Source organism: Cydia pomonella, chromosome 20 (assembly GCF_033807575.1).
Source record: "Cydia pomonella isolate Wapato2018A chromosome 20, ilCydPomo1, whole genome shotgun sequence".
Classification (NCBI taxonomy): Eukaryota; Metazoa; Arthropoda; class Insecta; order Lepidoptera; family Tortricidae; genus Cydia; species Cydia pomonella.
In genome coordinates, this window is record NC_084722.1 from 6,636,438 (window position 1) to 6,651,034 (window position 14,597).

At 35.0% G+C, this 14,597-nt stretch overlaps 1 protein-coding gene across 1 annotated transcript in view; it reads left to right on the forward strand.

The window, feature by feature from the left end:
* The window catches only part of LOC133529131 (uncharacterized), a 60,276-nt gene that overhangs the window by 35,136 nt on the left and 10,543 nt on the right, over nt 1–14,597 (forward strand). The gene's annotated exons all lie outside the window — the stretch shown is intronic.

Below are 14,597 nucleotides of genomic sequence, written 5' to 3' on the forward strand. Positions count from 1 at the left end.
TCCACACCAGAGTTGCTGGTATCACACCAGAGTTGCTGGTATAGAGACGGTACCGAGTGCTTTGAGGATTAGGTCGTTTAGAGCCGTGTGTCTATAAAATCGCCTGGCTCTTGATATTCAACTTAGATTTTTATGATTTACGAGTAGGCACATATATTATATTTCTGTTGACAGATAGTAAATTATCCTACTATAAGTAGTAGTTGAACACATTTTGTGAATAACTTTGTTTAGATGTTCGTATTAATCAAAATCCGCTTAGTTATAATTTCATTGATTGTAATTTTGACATATGTGTGCATTATTATATTATTATAATATTTATAATTCAATCTGAACATTTTTGAAAAATAGTTCTTAAACCGTTTAGTGTCAATTATTTGTATTGTTTTTTTTTTACTATTAAAACACTTTTGATCAGAAAATAATATGGCACAAACGTATTCTCAGCCGATGATTTGTGTAATTTAGGGGTGGTTTGGCTTGAATGTAGAATGGTTGTTTAATATTTCAGTCGACGTACTAGGGGAGTATAACGCGGAATATCTACAATAGGAAGGATAACATACACGGCCCGATTCAAACTTTAAGATTGGATATGAATCGGACCTGACTTTTCAGTGTCAAAAGTGACGTTTTTGTTTGAAGAAACGACGACATATTCGATCGATATTATACCTAATATTTGACATATCTTAAAGTTAGAATCGGGCCGATAGTCGGAACAAGCTATCTCTGCACTCTGCGTGCCATTTACAAAGATATATTATGGAAATGTCATCATTGATGTAATATTTATATGAAAATATTGTTTATAATGACACTCACACTTTGTTCTATTCAAATCAGAACAAAGTGGCTTAGACGGATTCTATAATATTCTTTTGATGTAAATGTAAATGTACCAACTTTTTTGATAAAAAAATATCAATCAGTAGGTACAGTCGCCATCATATATATGTATATATATGGTACGGTGTCATTCACTATGACGCGTGCCTTGGCTCGTATTATCATGTTTTTAAAGGTTACATTAGACAAATCTGTGCGTCATCGTGGATGACACGAACTATACTACAAAGTACAACAATGTACTCAATCTAAAAGATTCCTATAATACATTATTAACACTCAGACTGTTTAAAGTGATAAAATACACTTGATGTCTCATCTTGCATGATATCATCCAATAATAAACAATGATGACCAAATTAATGGACCCATCATACCACTTAAGAACAGGAAATTAGAAGAAAAAAATTTGGCGCGCCGCATGAATTTGCGACCAGCAATACCTAGAACGCCTGATCGGCCGATCGACATTAATAGTTATTTGTTTTTCAAGGGGCCAACGTTTTTGTTTAACCGCTCGTGCTAATATTGATACCCGAGCAAGCGAAAGATTCCAAAAATGAATCACGAGGTTTTCAAGGCTAGAGGGTTAAACAAATTTTGCTACCGAGTAAAAAACAAAAAAAATTTGCACGCCAACGCGATGAAAATACTAGGTAATTGTAAAATATCAAACTAAATTGAATCAAATCCAAATAATCAAATCAAGTTCAATAAAAGTCAATTCTACCAGCCAAAATAAAGAAACAACTCACAATTTGTGAGCGTCAGGATGGCGGGTGGATCTCAACGAATTTCAACGAAATATTTATAAATATATTGTACCTTCTGTGTACTTCAGTGTACCTCTCCCTAAACAAGATATTTAACAAAAAAGGTCCACCCGCCATTCTGACGTCAGGATGGCGGGTGGACCTATGATTTCTTGCATTGTACCGCACTAAAAGTATACACTACACACACAGTAACTTACCTAAAGTGAAGTCCAATAGAAATTGCAAATAATGTAAACAAACCAATTTACCTTCAATTCTTCGTAATCACGCACTCTTTGACGACAATCATGATCTTATTAACAATTTATATACTTAAATATTTCATTTTTTTCTTAAAATATAATGTTAGTTAATAATATTTCAGTGAATGATTTCGCTGAATGATACCTCCATATTTTTTTTAGATTAGATGTCTACAAAATGCCAACAAAGGCTGTCATATTTGTTTACATTATTTGCTTTTGCTATTGGACTTAGGGTATAGTTACTTACCCATACTGTTGCACAGTGTTGCTCCAAAGAAGTTAACTGAGGTGTGGATGCACCATAAGCATTCTTGGCCCTTGCTATTCTCGCAATAATTCAAATCACGCAGACATTAACTGGATGATCGGTTTCCTGATTTACGTAAATACCTACCATTTAATAGCTGTATTTCATGCCAATCTAAATATTTATTCGAGTAGTTCCATGGGCTCTATCACGCGTTCTTGGCAGCGTGGGAATGTCACGTGTTGTGGCCGTTTCTGGACATCGTGATAAGAATGCCAGGAATCGCGAGTGAACTTAAATCTGTAGCATGACAGGGTGCACCCCTTATTTTGTTAGACTTATTATACTGATAAAATACACCAAGTTTTGTTACTTTATCTCAACTACAAGGGGGTGCTCACCACTGAATTTTTTTATGTTGTATAAAATCCAAAAAAGTATTTTTTTTGTTTGTTTATTTAACCATTTGAACATGTGATTTGTAAGTTTTAAAGTAGAAAACGTTCTTATTTCTATTTTTTGTATTTTTTTATAGTAAATTTTTTCTTATTTTATCTAAAAAAATTGAAATACATTCTGTTTTTTTTTTATTTCCGTTAATTTCAAGTGTACATTCCTGAGCTTAAATTAAGTAACTTTCTCAAAGACACCGGTATTCTAATTAACTCCATTTCGGAGATAATCGATAATTTGTTTTTATCTTATAAGGTCCTTACGAGCGTATACACTTGCCTTAGGCCTGTTTACATGTTGATTAGTGTTCAGTACGAGTGTATCCATTTGCTACTAAACGTAAGTACTATCTTGGACGATCTATGTTCGAAACTACATTGATAATATTGATATGTCACAGTTTTGAATTGTTTGGTTAAATTAAATGTAAAACAAGGGCACTGTTACACTTAACGCAATATTTAATAAATATGCAATATTTAATAACTTTTTTATAAAAATAAAAATAAATGTAAGTTTTTTTTTTTAATTAACTATTATGCCATTTAGTTTCCTTAAACATACTTACCCCGGAGTTAACGGAATTTAATAAAAACATGGTGTATAAATATTTTTTTACTTAATAACTTATAAAACAGTTTTAAATAATATGACAACAACTACTTAAATAAAAATCTTTTTTTTTTTTTTTTTTCATCCAACGTGGAAATTTTTTAAAGGGATTGACCACTTTCATTTAGTTGTGATAAAGTTACAAAACTTGGCGTTGTTGTCGCCGCCGCTCTTGTCAGATTTCGGGAAATTTGGTGAAAAGAAAGTTCCCTTTTTTGTACAATCTTCTTCTTCTTTAATTTAAGAGCAGGGCTGTCGGTGCAGCTTGATGAAGTTTTCTCCACCTTGGTCGATCCGAAGCCAGCCCTTTAGTGTCCTGGTACGATACGGTCCCTACATGCTCCTTTACTTGGCTCATATAACTTTTTCTAAGTTACGAAAACCTATGGAATTTTCGTAACTCAAGTAAATACTTCTTTTTAACACAGTTTTACAAAGGGCAAAGTTTTTGTGCCAATATTGAAACCCAAGCAAACGAAAAATTCCACAACTGAAACACGATCGTAGGTAGCGAGAAAAATTTTCACCACACCAACGCGAGGAAAATACTAACTGTAAAACATGAAACAAAATCAAACCAAATCACAAATGGACGTTTTTAATTATTTACTCGTGTCATTCAAAATCATCGTATTAGAGTCAATTCTATCAGCCAACATAGCAAAAAAAAACAACTCGGTAATTGCATCTAATTACTTGGCGACTCTTGGGGATAAAATGCAGCTTTCTAATCCGTTTTTGAACAATCATGAGAACCTTTACGAGCTGTGGTGAAAAAATACATATGTATTATTTTCCCTGAATTGTTTTTTTTTAAAACGAGGAGCTATTCAAACCTACCAAAATTTTATCAGAACCCCACAAAAATCTGACAAAATAAAAATCCGGTAGACTAGACAAACCGAGACTTTAAAGTCATCTTGATCGAATTCAAACAAACACAGTTTCAGTTCAATACCCCTCAGACCCGACATGTCTTGAAGAGGGTGCACTCCTTCGGGACTTGGAGACGTTGAACTTGATTAGCATAATGAAACTTCCTTGTTTCGTTTGAAGTTTACAGAAATAGAACATCGCCTTTTGGTTTAACGAGGACCGGAATAATTAGTCAGAGGGCTTTGAGTAAAGTGGGTCTGTTAATCATCATTATCATCTCCTAGGTGTTTTTGGCCACAGCGACTGCGTTCTACCGCTGAGAGCGTCGCTGGTGCGCTCTCAGATGACTGACTGAAGTCATCTTCTCGTCATCATCGTCTCCAGTTTCTGCAGCGACTATCACACTAGCTGCGGGTCTGACATACCTAATTGTAAATTATGGTCTCAGGTGGTCTGACGTTTAGCTTACCGCGCTTAGCGTTTACTTGTGTGTACCTCCCAGCTTCAAACGGACATAATATGCCATAATTTTTCTGGTCTTTATCAGCTTTAAATCGATCCAGCCGTCTTGGAGAAACAGATACATCAGGGTATGTATAGAAAGATTCGGAATATTTCGGTGAATTGAGAACCTTTTCCTTTTTGAGTAGGTAAAAATAGTATATTTTAGTCACTTAGAAATGATCCGTCTAGGCTAACTATGCATCGATTTTAACAAAGTGAGTGTAACTTTTATTATAACCGTCATATTGTCATAGAAATTTGACGTAAGATCGTCTGTTGTTACTTAAATTCTCCCGTGAACCGTATTTCATTTTCTGTGTATTTTAACTGTATGGTGCACAATAAAGAATAATTAATTATTTATGACATTGCAGAGTTATCTTGGTCCGACTCTACGCCCCTCCATAATCGACGTATTAAATCTGATTTACAGTACATATGGTGCTACTTTACCGCACTAGTGCGAAAATTCGCACATTACGTTACTGTGTCGAACATTTAAAGGGTCATATGTACTGTAAAACGTTGTACGATACATGTGCGAATAGGTAATTCGCAACTCGTGTCGATTTGAAACACTCCCTTCGGTCGTGTCATCACAAGCATAGATACAAAACAGAATCCGCATCAAACTTCGTCCAATTTACATAAGTGAAAATCCGCCACAGGCTTCGTCGTTAATGTAGGTACAACACAAAATCCGCAACAAGCTTTGTCCATTTGTTATGGTTGCGATGTTTTTTTTTTATAGAATAACAATTCGCATCGCATCACTTATTCGCTCAATTTACAATTATTAGGATAGAGTGAATGTGGCCTTAAACCGTCACAAAAAATAAAGAAATGTGTCCAATTTAAGAGTTCTCGTGTAACATCATGAATCAGTATAAAGTTGGGTAAGGCCCCGCAACCGCCAAGGAGTTTAATCTTGAAAGTGGGGCAGTGGCGGGACACAGTGCTCGAGCCGATATGGTGTAAATAATAGGGAGTATTACTGCAACGTTCTGCCGCCAGAGTGCAGTACTAGCACCTTTCATAAAACATAGAGTAACTTATACATACTGTGCCTTAAACTGTTTCTTGACAAGTTTTTACAGACAATAAAATGTGACATTGATGCATCAAGGCGGTTTGTTAACAAAGAGCCTACCGAGAAACGCGATAATCGAAATTTAAATATCTGCCTCTTCATCGCTCGAATATGCAAGAGTGATAGAGAAGTTAGATAACAAAATTTAGACTTTTTTGCTTCACGGTGAAGAATTTACTTTTTCTCAATAGTCTCTTCTTGAAAAACAAAGTCTACAATCGCTTAACGCTGCCTTTCGACTGAGGCGGTGATGAGTGGAGATGAGAGAAGACGTGCTTGATTAACAAATTTTCCATGAAAATTTGTTAATTTGTGTTATTTCAGGTAGTAATATTACTATTTAAATTATAAACCAACTTATAATTGTTAAATCGGTTAGTATGCAATCTTGCATCTGTCAAACTGCCTGTCCGGCGGCGGGCGGGGCGCCGGCTCCCGCTATTCCACGTTGTAAAATTTACTCGACCAATTTAAGAAGGCTCCGTTTCCATACATATTATTAGCAATCAGTTACCTTCTTAACCCAGTCGGATAATATAATGAATAAGCACGAGTGTTATAATATACTTACTGAAAAAGCACGCGTGTTCAATATCTAGGATTATGAACAAAAAAACGGTCGAATAAAAACGCCAACTTGGTGTTGAAATAGTTATTTGGAGTGTTTTAAATCGACACGAGTTGCGAATTACCTATTCGCACGTGTATCATACAACGTTTTTCAGTACATGACCCTTTACATTTTCGACATAGTTACATAATGTGCTAATTTACGCAGTAGTGCGAAAAAGTAGCACCATATGTACTGAAAATAAGTATTTTAGTCCGTCTTCTCCCATCTCCGCTCATCTGCTTCTCAGTGGAAAGGCGTAATGGGTTAAAACGTTCATAGGCTACGTTAAACGTTAGTCATCGGGCGAGCCGTATGCTTGTTAGCCACCGGCGAGGTATTAATCAGTAAGTACAACTTGCGTGTATTGCAAGACTGGTTTCTTATCCGCAAAGTCTGTATGTAAGAAACAAGTAAAACGCGTAAATCTTACCAGGGTTAATTCAAGCAAGTAACTAGGGCCACATGATGCTGAAGAATTGGCTGACTAAAGGCTCTGGCGTAAGTAGAGCGAATGTATGATCAAAAGAAGTACTTTTTCATCACACTTGCTCGAAAAAGATCTTATTTCATGCAGGTGTACTGAAGGACATAGGCCTATTATATTGTTCCCGTGGGAGTTATGGATTGTGAAAAAACCCCGGGAACAAAATAGGCCTTTGTCCTTAAGTACACCTGCATGAAAGAGGATCTTTTTCGAGCAAGTGTGATGAAAAATATTAAAAGTCATTCCTGGTTACCAGGATATATATATATGTTTATTAGTATACTATGTTTAATCTTATTATAGGTATCATTATGCATATTACAGATAGGAGTGATAGGTATTGAAAAAAATCAAGCAACTTTTGAAAAGCTACGAGAATTTCATGGTTTTACTAGTACTTTACAATGACCCGAAGGGCTTTCCAGGTCAGAAACTTGACTGATTTGACAAGTTAATTTTGTCACTATTATAATAAATAAATCTATCGGGAAGTGGGTAAAATTTAGCTTCCAAGATTTGACCCACATATTCGTACTGACTGGGCAAGTTAAATATAAACTTGTAAAAAGGAAGAAACACAAAGAATAATTTTTTATAATGAATAAAATTTCAAAATACAATTTTTTAAGCTATTATTAACCCAAAGCAATTTTACTCTCTAGTTCGTCTATAATGCCAACCGTTGTCTATCAATCGATCATTGATCATCGGTAGTCGATAATTTATTTCGTTTATGGTTCAAACGTTTGATTATCGACCAATCATCTACGACTAACTAAAACTTAAACATTTTTTACACACATAATATATCATAAACTATCTACTTGTACAAGGTGCCCACGAGGAACCCGAGAGATTTTAACCACGCATTTCTGAGGCCAAACAAATTTAGAATATGTCTAAGAAAAAAATCAATTTGCATTATTCTATTATCACTTGAGATGACGTTTTATTCGAAATTAAATGTGAATTGCAAGGAATTTTGACAATTTATCTCACATGTTAGTAAAGTTTTTGAATTAAGGAACGCAATCTCCATAGGCAGAACTTATGCAAAAGTGTCACTGGTCAGCTATAAATAATAGTTCCAAATCTCTCCAGAGTAGCGCTAGAATAGCTAAGAATCGAGGCGTTATTGAAGGAGTGAAGTGCGCTGTCTATTATTAGATTTTTTTTTTCAAGTATTCTAGGTATTGTAGCGCCACCTATTTAAGGTTTTTTGAACCTACACTCGTATTTTAATGCCATTCATTATGTAGCAGTCACATAAACTACTATTGGTACCAAATTTTACTTTTTTTGGATGGAAAAAAATACGTGGAATGGCGTGAAACAGGCGCCACTGCTGCAAGCCTCCACAAATACCAGGCGTACATAATTCCACAGGAGGTACCCGCATTCCAAAGATCCCATCCTTCCCATCGAATGCCAGCCGGTCAATGAACGGCGGCGAAGACAGAGACGGACACGGGAACCGTCTTGTTGTCTCTATCTTGCCAATCAATAGAGACATTTAATATTCAGTTCTACTGCGAAGAAATAGAGTTGTAATTTAATTGTTAGTTAAACAGGATTGTAGTATGGATAAAAAAAATTATGAACTGCCGTCGATGGAAGGTTTCCAAATTTAATTTAAATTGGATTAATGCTTATGAAGATTTACAGGTAGATTTACAACGGCGTGAGATTGTACTGAATGAACTCACAAACATTCGGCGCCAGGTTTTTGTGAACCGGTCTTTAAAGGTGATATATTTATTTGAAATAAAAGTTAATTACTTTTGTAAACGAATAGTTAAACTGGGGTTTTAATTACCTACAAGTTTGATTACCTCTTATGCCTGGCGGATTTTAGGATTTTTGGGATTCCTTATACTTAATTGTACTAAATGTGTGATATTGAAAAAGAAAAAAAAATTACATTAGTTTATCAGTGCAGTTTTTATCAATATTAATCAATTCATTCATATTTATTACATATTTTTACAGAGTTTTTGCCATGTTAACATCAACATGATATGGACGGAAACATATTTTTTTGATTAATGGTAAATAAGTACCACGGCTCGATTCCACTTATTTATAACATTTTATATGAATAATAGAATTAGCGATAAAAAAGGAACCTGGCAAAACTTTATTCGGCGTGATGTTTTTTGACACTGATACTGATACGAGTATATTTGCAATGCATTTCCCTCGTACTGGCATTGGTGCAAGCAAGATGCATGCACTGCGTTAGAGTTGACGGAGTCGCTAAAACTCATGGTGAGGATACTGTTCTTCATAATGTAATCTCAAGTACAATCGGGTCTAGAGAACGATTTGTTTTGGTACTTGGACTTGGTATTTGCTAGCCTCTGGTATTTGATATGAATAAAATTATAGGCACTCAAATAAAAAAAAAGTGCATATGTCAACTTGACAAGGTTAATGGTATTAAAAAAGAAGAGAAGAATGATTTTACCAAAACCAAAAAAAAAAGAATAATAGGAGATTATTCCGTTTTGTGAAATGAAAGATACCTGCCCAACGGCGTCGTCTTATAATCATTCTTATTGAATTTTTTATTCTATCTTTAAAGTAATACGGTTTAAAATGCTACGCATTTGTTTTTTCGTCTTATTAAAATGGGATATAGAAGCGTGAGAAATTCGGGAAGAAACTTCTTCGACGGTACCAGGCCAGCATGTTACGGTAGGATGTATCGTTCCCACGACACCCCTCGTATGACGTGCTCAGGCATGGTTGATTAAATTTGATGGGTCCATGAAAATTATTGGTGTTGCTGATTTACTCTATTAGAGCTGACACCTCACCTTACTTGACTTAATTTTGTATTACCATTTTATAAATATTTCTTAAGAAATTAATATTGATTTCGGCGCAATTTATTACGAATCGGTACTTAAGTACTTGATTAATTTAAACAAAATTGTAGCTCTAATAAAAATATGAGACATTAATATTAATACCATTGACAAAAATAAACTATGAACAATTAAAGTTATATTTCGTCACAGTGGTTTACGATTACGAGCCTACAAAAAAAGGAGGGGAGGGTATTGAACATTATTGGAAAGGTATCGGCAATCGTCGATAATGGACAACCGTTCGGAAAGTACCAGGCAATCATGGCTCGCCAGGAGCATCACCGAACCGATCAATACACCGATATCTCCTATTCGTTCCCTATAGCTTCTCATAGGCGCGATCAGGTGATGCATGTACGGACCATCCTGTTAAATGACGATTCGTAAACCTTATTGCAAACGCATAAAGTCCAATAACGGTCAGTTATATTAGTATGCGTGGACCGGCGAATTGGGTGACAATAATACGGTATTTTGAAGGGAATATATAGGTAACTACGTAGGTGAGGGTCACTTACCTTTTTAATAATTCAAATATAACATCTGCTCTCTTTTCTGAATGGGAACGAGATTTGGAACGTAAGCATTATTAATATTTATTTAGTCAGAATCTATTCTGTAGAACACGGTGAAACGTATCTGGGACAGACAGGTCTTATTTTGACATCAGAAGATATTTTTTGTTTTTCTCTTCATCGAATCCCACGCTCTGTCGATTCTGTAATTCGTTATAACGATCAAAAGGGTTCTAAAATTTGTACGCAATACTTGTCTTTGTTAAATGATTAATTGATTATTTACTCATTTTATAAAATTACAACATTTTATAAAATTTCAAATTTTAACGTTTTGAACATATTTAAAATAAATAAACGTACTCAGGCACTGTCCCATCTACCAAGAACTAAGAACTTCGACCATGGCTGCATGGGCCAGCTGCCGAGGCGGCAGAAAGCAAAAAGGTAAACAAATATCGAGGTGTCGGCCCCCATTACCACTTTATTAGTTTTTAATTTTATTATAAGTAGATTTATAACTTCATATATATATGTAAAGTTTATTTGCTGTCATGTATTTTAGCAGTAATTAAATAAATTGCAACGAGAACGAGCATAAAAAATAGAAAAGTTCAATCATGAATTACTTAATGGTAATTGACACTTAATTAAAATAAAGGTAATACGCCAAGCGGATAAAATGGGCATGTATAAAAAATATTATCTTATTTATAGTATTATAGACATATACTACTTATATTATATACATATATTTTATACAAATTATGAGTGTTGTTGTTGCTAAATTTGCACCGAAGGCCCTTGTCATGACACTCACGACTCAAATCTAGAATAAATAAATAAAATCAAATAAACGATGTATTCCGAAACACTCCATATTTTATCGCTTAAGAGTCGAGGTGAAGCGAGGTCTGTCAAAAATTTGGACAAGTTTCACGCACTAACTTATTTCAGTGATTATCATGGCTGTTGCAAAATAATACTTCATTTAATAAGGCGAGTAAAACTAAGAAAAGTTAAATAAAAGATAAGGCGCACCGCGCGAAAGTTCCGACGGAAGATATAGCCGTTGCGCGGGTTTTTATCCTTTATCTCATTACTCTGAAAATACAGGGTGATTCATGAGACGTGAGCAGGACTAAGCCTACACAATCAGTAAATGTTAATGAATCGTTCACCATCATATTTAAGTAAAACAATCACGCTTTTTATCTGTTATTTTATTAAACTTTTTGTTAAGGATAAATTTGATTATCTACAATCATGGACACCCTACAACACTTAATTAACAAAGATAAAACCTCTTTAACCGTTATGACAGCATTTTCTATTAGCACGTCTTGTTATCTTTCATTTTAATACATATTTTTTTTGAGAACAGACTCACTTAATTAGTAATGATTGTTTTGCTGATGGACGTTGAGGTAAATGCGCGTAAAGCACAGATTTTGTCAATCTTATTTGTAAATTTCGTGAAGATTGGACTGCTAAAATTGGTAATTTTGCATTACACATATCCTGTACTTCAACTTTAATAAACTACATTTTTGTAATTATAAATGTGAAGTAGTGTAAATGAAAGTTAGACGAAATCTATATTCACCAGAAACTTCAAAACAAGTGACTATTTCTCTGAAAATCGACTTAATTTCAGCGTAATTTTGATACTTAAACAATCTACGACATTTGCTTAAACAGTTCTTATACATCATTTTGTATAATTTACCACCATAATTTTTTGATGAATTTTTAAAAACTGTTCCTTCTCGTCACATATTACCGGGGAGGCACGCTTGCGACCTCATTATTAAAAGGCAAGATGAGAAGACGTGCTAACAGAAATTAGAAACCAATACTTGTTATTTAGATATTACGTAACAAAAGGTGAACAATTCCAACGACTAAATCTATCAATTTTACGTTTTTGCTCTAATATCGTTACCGGACTCTTAATTAAAACGTACAAAAATTCAATATAATAACTACGATATTGCGTTAGCTCATAACGTCTACTAGATATCCATATCCCCTGCTTCCTCTCCCCTGAGACCTGACCAATATTACCATCCTAATTGGCTCCGATTGGCTTCATTCTCATATTTATGGCGTAACAATTGCCATGGGTTTAGGGCGTTGTTTCTGGGCCAGCGATTAAGTAATAGACTATTAGCACACTGCTTTCGTAACCTGAATTGAATATTATAGGATTTAGAACATAGTTTGGGCCAATAGTGTTACTATAGAGCGGTTTCAGATTAGCGTTTTTTTCTGCGCGTACAGATATATTCCATAATTGTTTTCCATCGTATTTTCTTGGAAACGTTCGTATTTGTCATGCGACTTCAGTCAACCTCAGTACTTTTGTACCGAAACTGACTAAAATAATATGACACGTTTGTACGCTTCCGTGAAAATACTTGAACTTTAAGATTCTGTACCCCTAGTGTAAATAAATTCGATTTCGAAACGACGTACGCGTTTGCATTAAGTCTCATTTTGTGTTGGATTTAGAAAGAGCGCGCCAAGCGGGACGTTTTGGAAACTCAAAATCCTATACAAAATGAGACTTATCGCAAACGCGTTCGTCACGTTATGATGTCGATCAAATTTACACTAGGGGTACTGTTTGAAGAAACTATAAGGTTTTTGTTTGAAGAAACGTCACTTTTGACACTGCCATATCCGATCCATATCGTATCATTAGCAAAGTTTTGACGTATCTTATAGTTCGAATCTGTACACGGTCGTTTCGCAAAAGGAGCTCCTATACGTGCCTACACGTGCTTCCAAAAACAAGCTTGTACGCGCGTGCGAATTCCAGCTAAATTATATACAAAAGGAAACATTTTTATGTTTTCTTTTCTTTTGGGACAATCTTGCACAGATCGACCTAGCCCTAAACTAAGCAAAGCTTGTATTATGGGTTTATGGGTACTAGGCGACGATATACATACGTATTGCATATAGATAAATACATACTTATATACATAGAACACACCCATGACTCAGTAACCAATATCTTTGTTCATCACACAAATAAATGCCCTTACCGGGATTCGAACCCGGGACCATCGGCTTCACAGGCAGAGTCACTACCTATACTAGGCCAGACTGGTCGTCGTTTGTTGGAATAACTAGTACATCTGAATATACTGTATTTAGTTAGTTATAAATAAATAAATAAGGACATTATTACACAAATTGACTAAGTCCCACAGTAAGCTCAATAAAGCTTGTGTTGAGGGTACTTTGACAACGATATATATAATCTATAAATATTTATAAATACTTAAATACATAGAAAATACCCATGACTCAGGAACAAATATCCATGCTCATCACACGAATAAATGCCCTTACCAGGATTTGAACCCGGGACCATAGGCAGCTTCACTACCCACGAGGCCAGATCGAAACACTTCTCACTACGACTGTGAGAGCGGGCCGTCTGCGAAGTAAAGATCTGACTCACTGCATGGCTCGGTTTTGACACCCTGCCTAATACTATGAGTATGACCCAACTCTTGTGGGACCACTATACAAGAACAAATTCGTCACATATGTTTATTAACAATCAGAATAAGAACAATGATTATTATGTTATTAAAACTTTGGCCAAGTGTTTATCGTAACAAGCTTGTAGAGGGTTCCGTAATTTCATTCAATGTGGCATTCTAGAAGATGGTTTCTTGTAACACTTTTAATGCTTAAATACTTTAAATTAAGCGACAAAGAGGTATAGTTTTTTGACGTGAAACGTTAGGTGAAGGTCTTTGAAAACCCGTAGAAGGGGGGTAGGACCAAAACCAGATGTAACCAAAAGCGGATCAGGATTATTTTACATAATGATTGAAAGTCATAATGTAATGATAATCAGATTATCATTAGTCATAATTCTGAAACCGTTATAACTTTTCAGAATTTTCGTAGAGTTATTCTATGGGTAGGTTAGGTTTGTTACATGCCAATCCTGAAAAGTTACGCATTTCTGAGAATAACCAAATTATGACTAACAAAAATGCGGACAAACAATACATTATGACTTAAAACTTTATGGGAAACAATGGAGACCCAATGAAAAGTGTTATGGCGCAGTGGCTAATACCTATAGCTATAGTTTTGATATCAGTGTATAAAGGAAAGTAGTCATTACTCAGAACTGCTTGTGCAGCTGACATAAATGATGCCTATTTACAGTGTTTATTTAGAAATTACTCATTAGTTAATTAACCGATTTCAATGAAATTGGAGTAATTTGATAGATCTTATTTCATTTTAAAGAAACATTATAAAAAGAAAAGGACTATCAATAAACTTAACTATGTATAAATAAAACTAAACCTACTACTAAACCCATCACGCTTGCTGCGTTTCCGCGTTGAACCGCGATGGACAACCTTTGCGCTAGGAAAACGACCCGGAGCGGGGGTCGAGAACCCTCTCTTGCTTGCGAG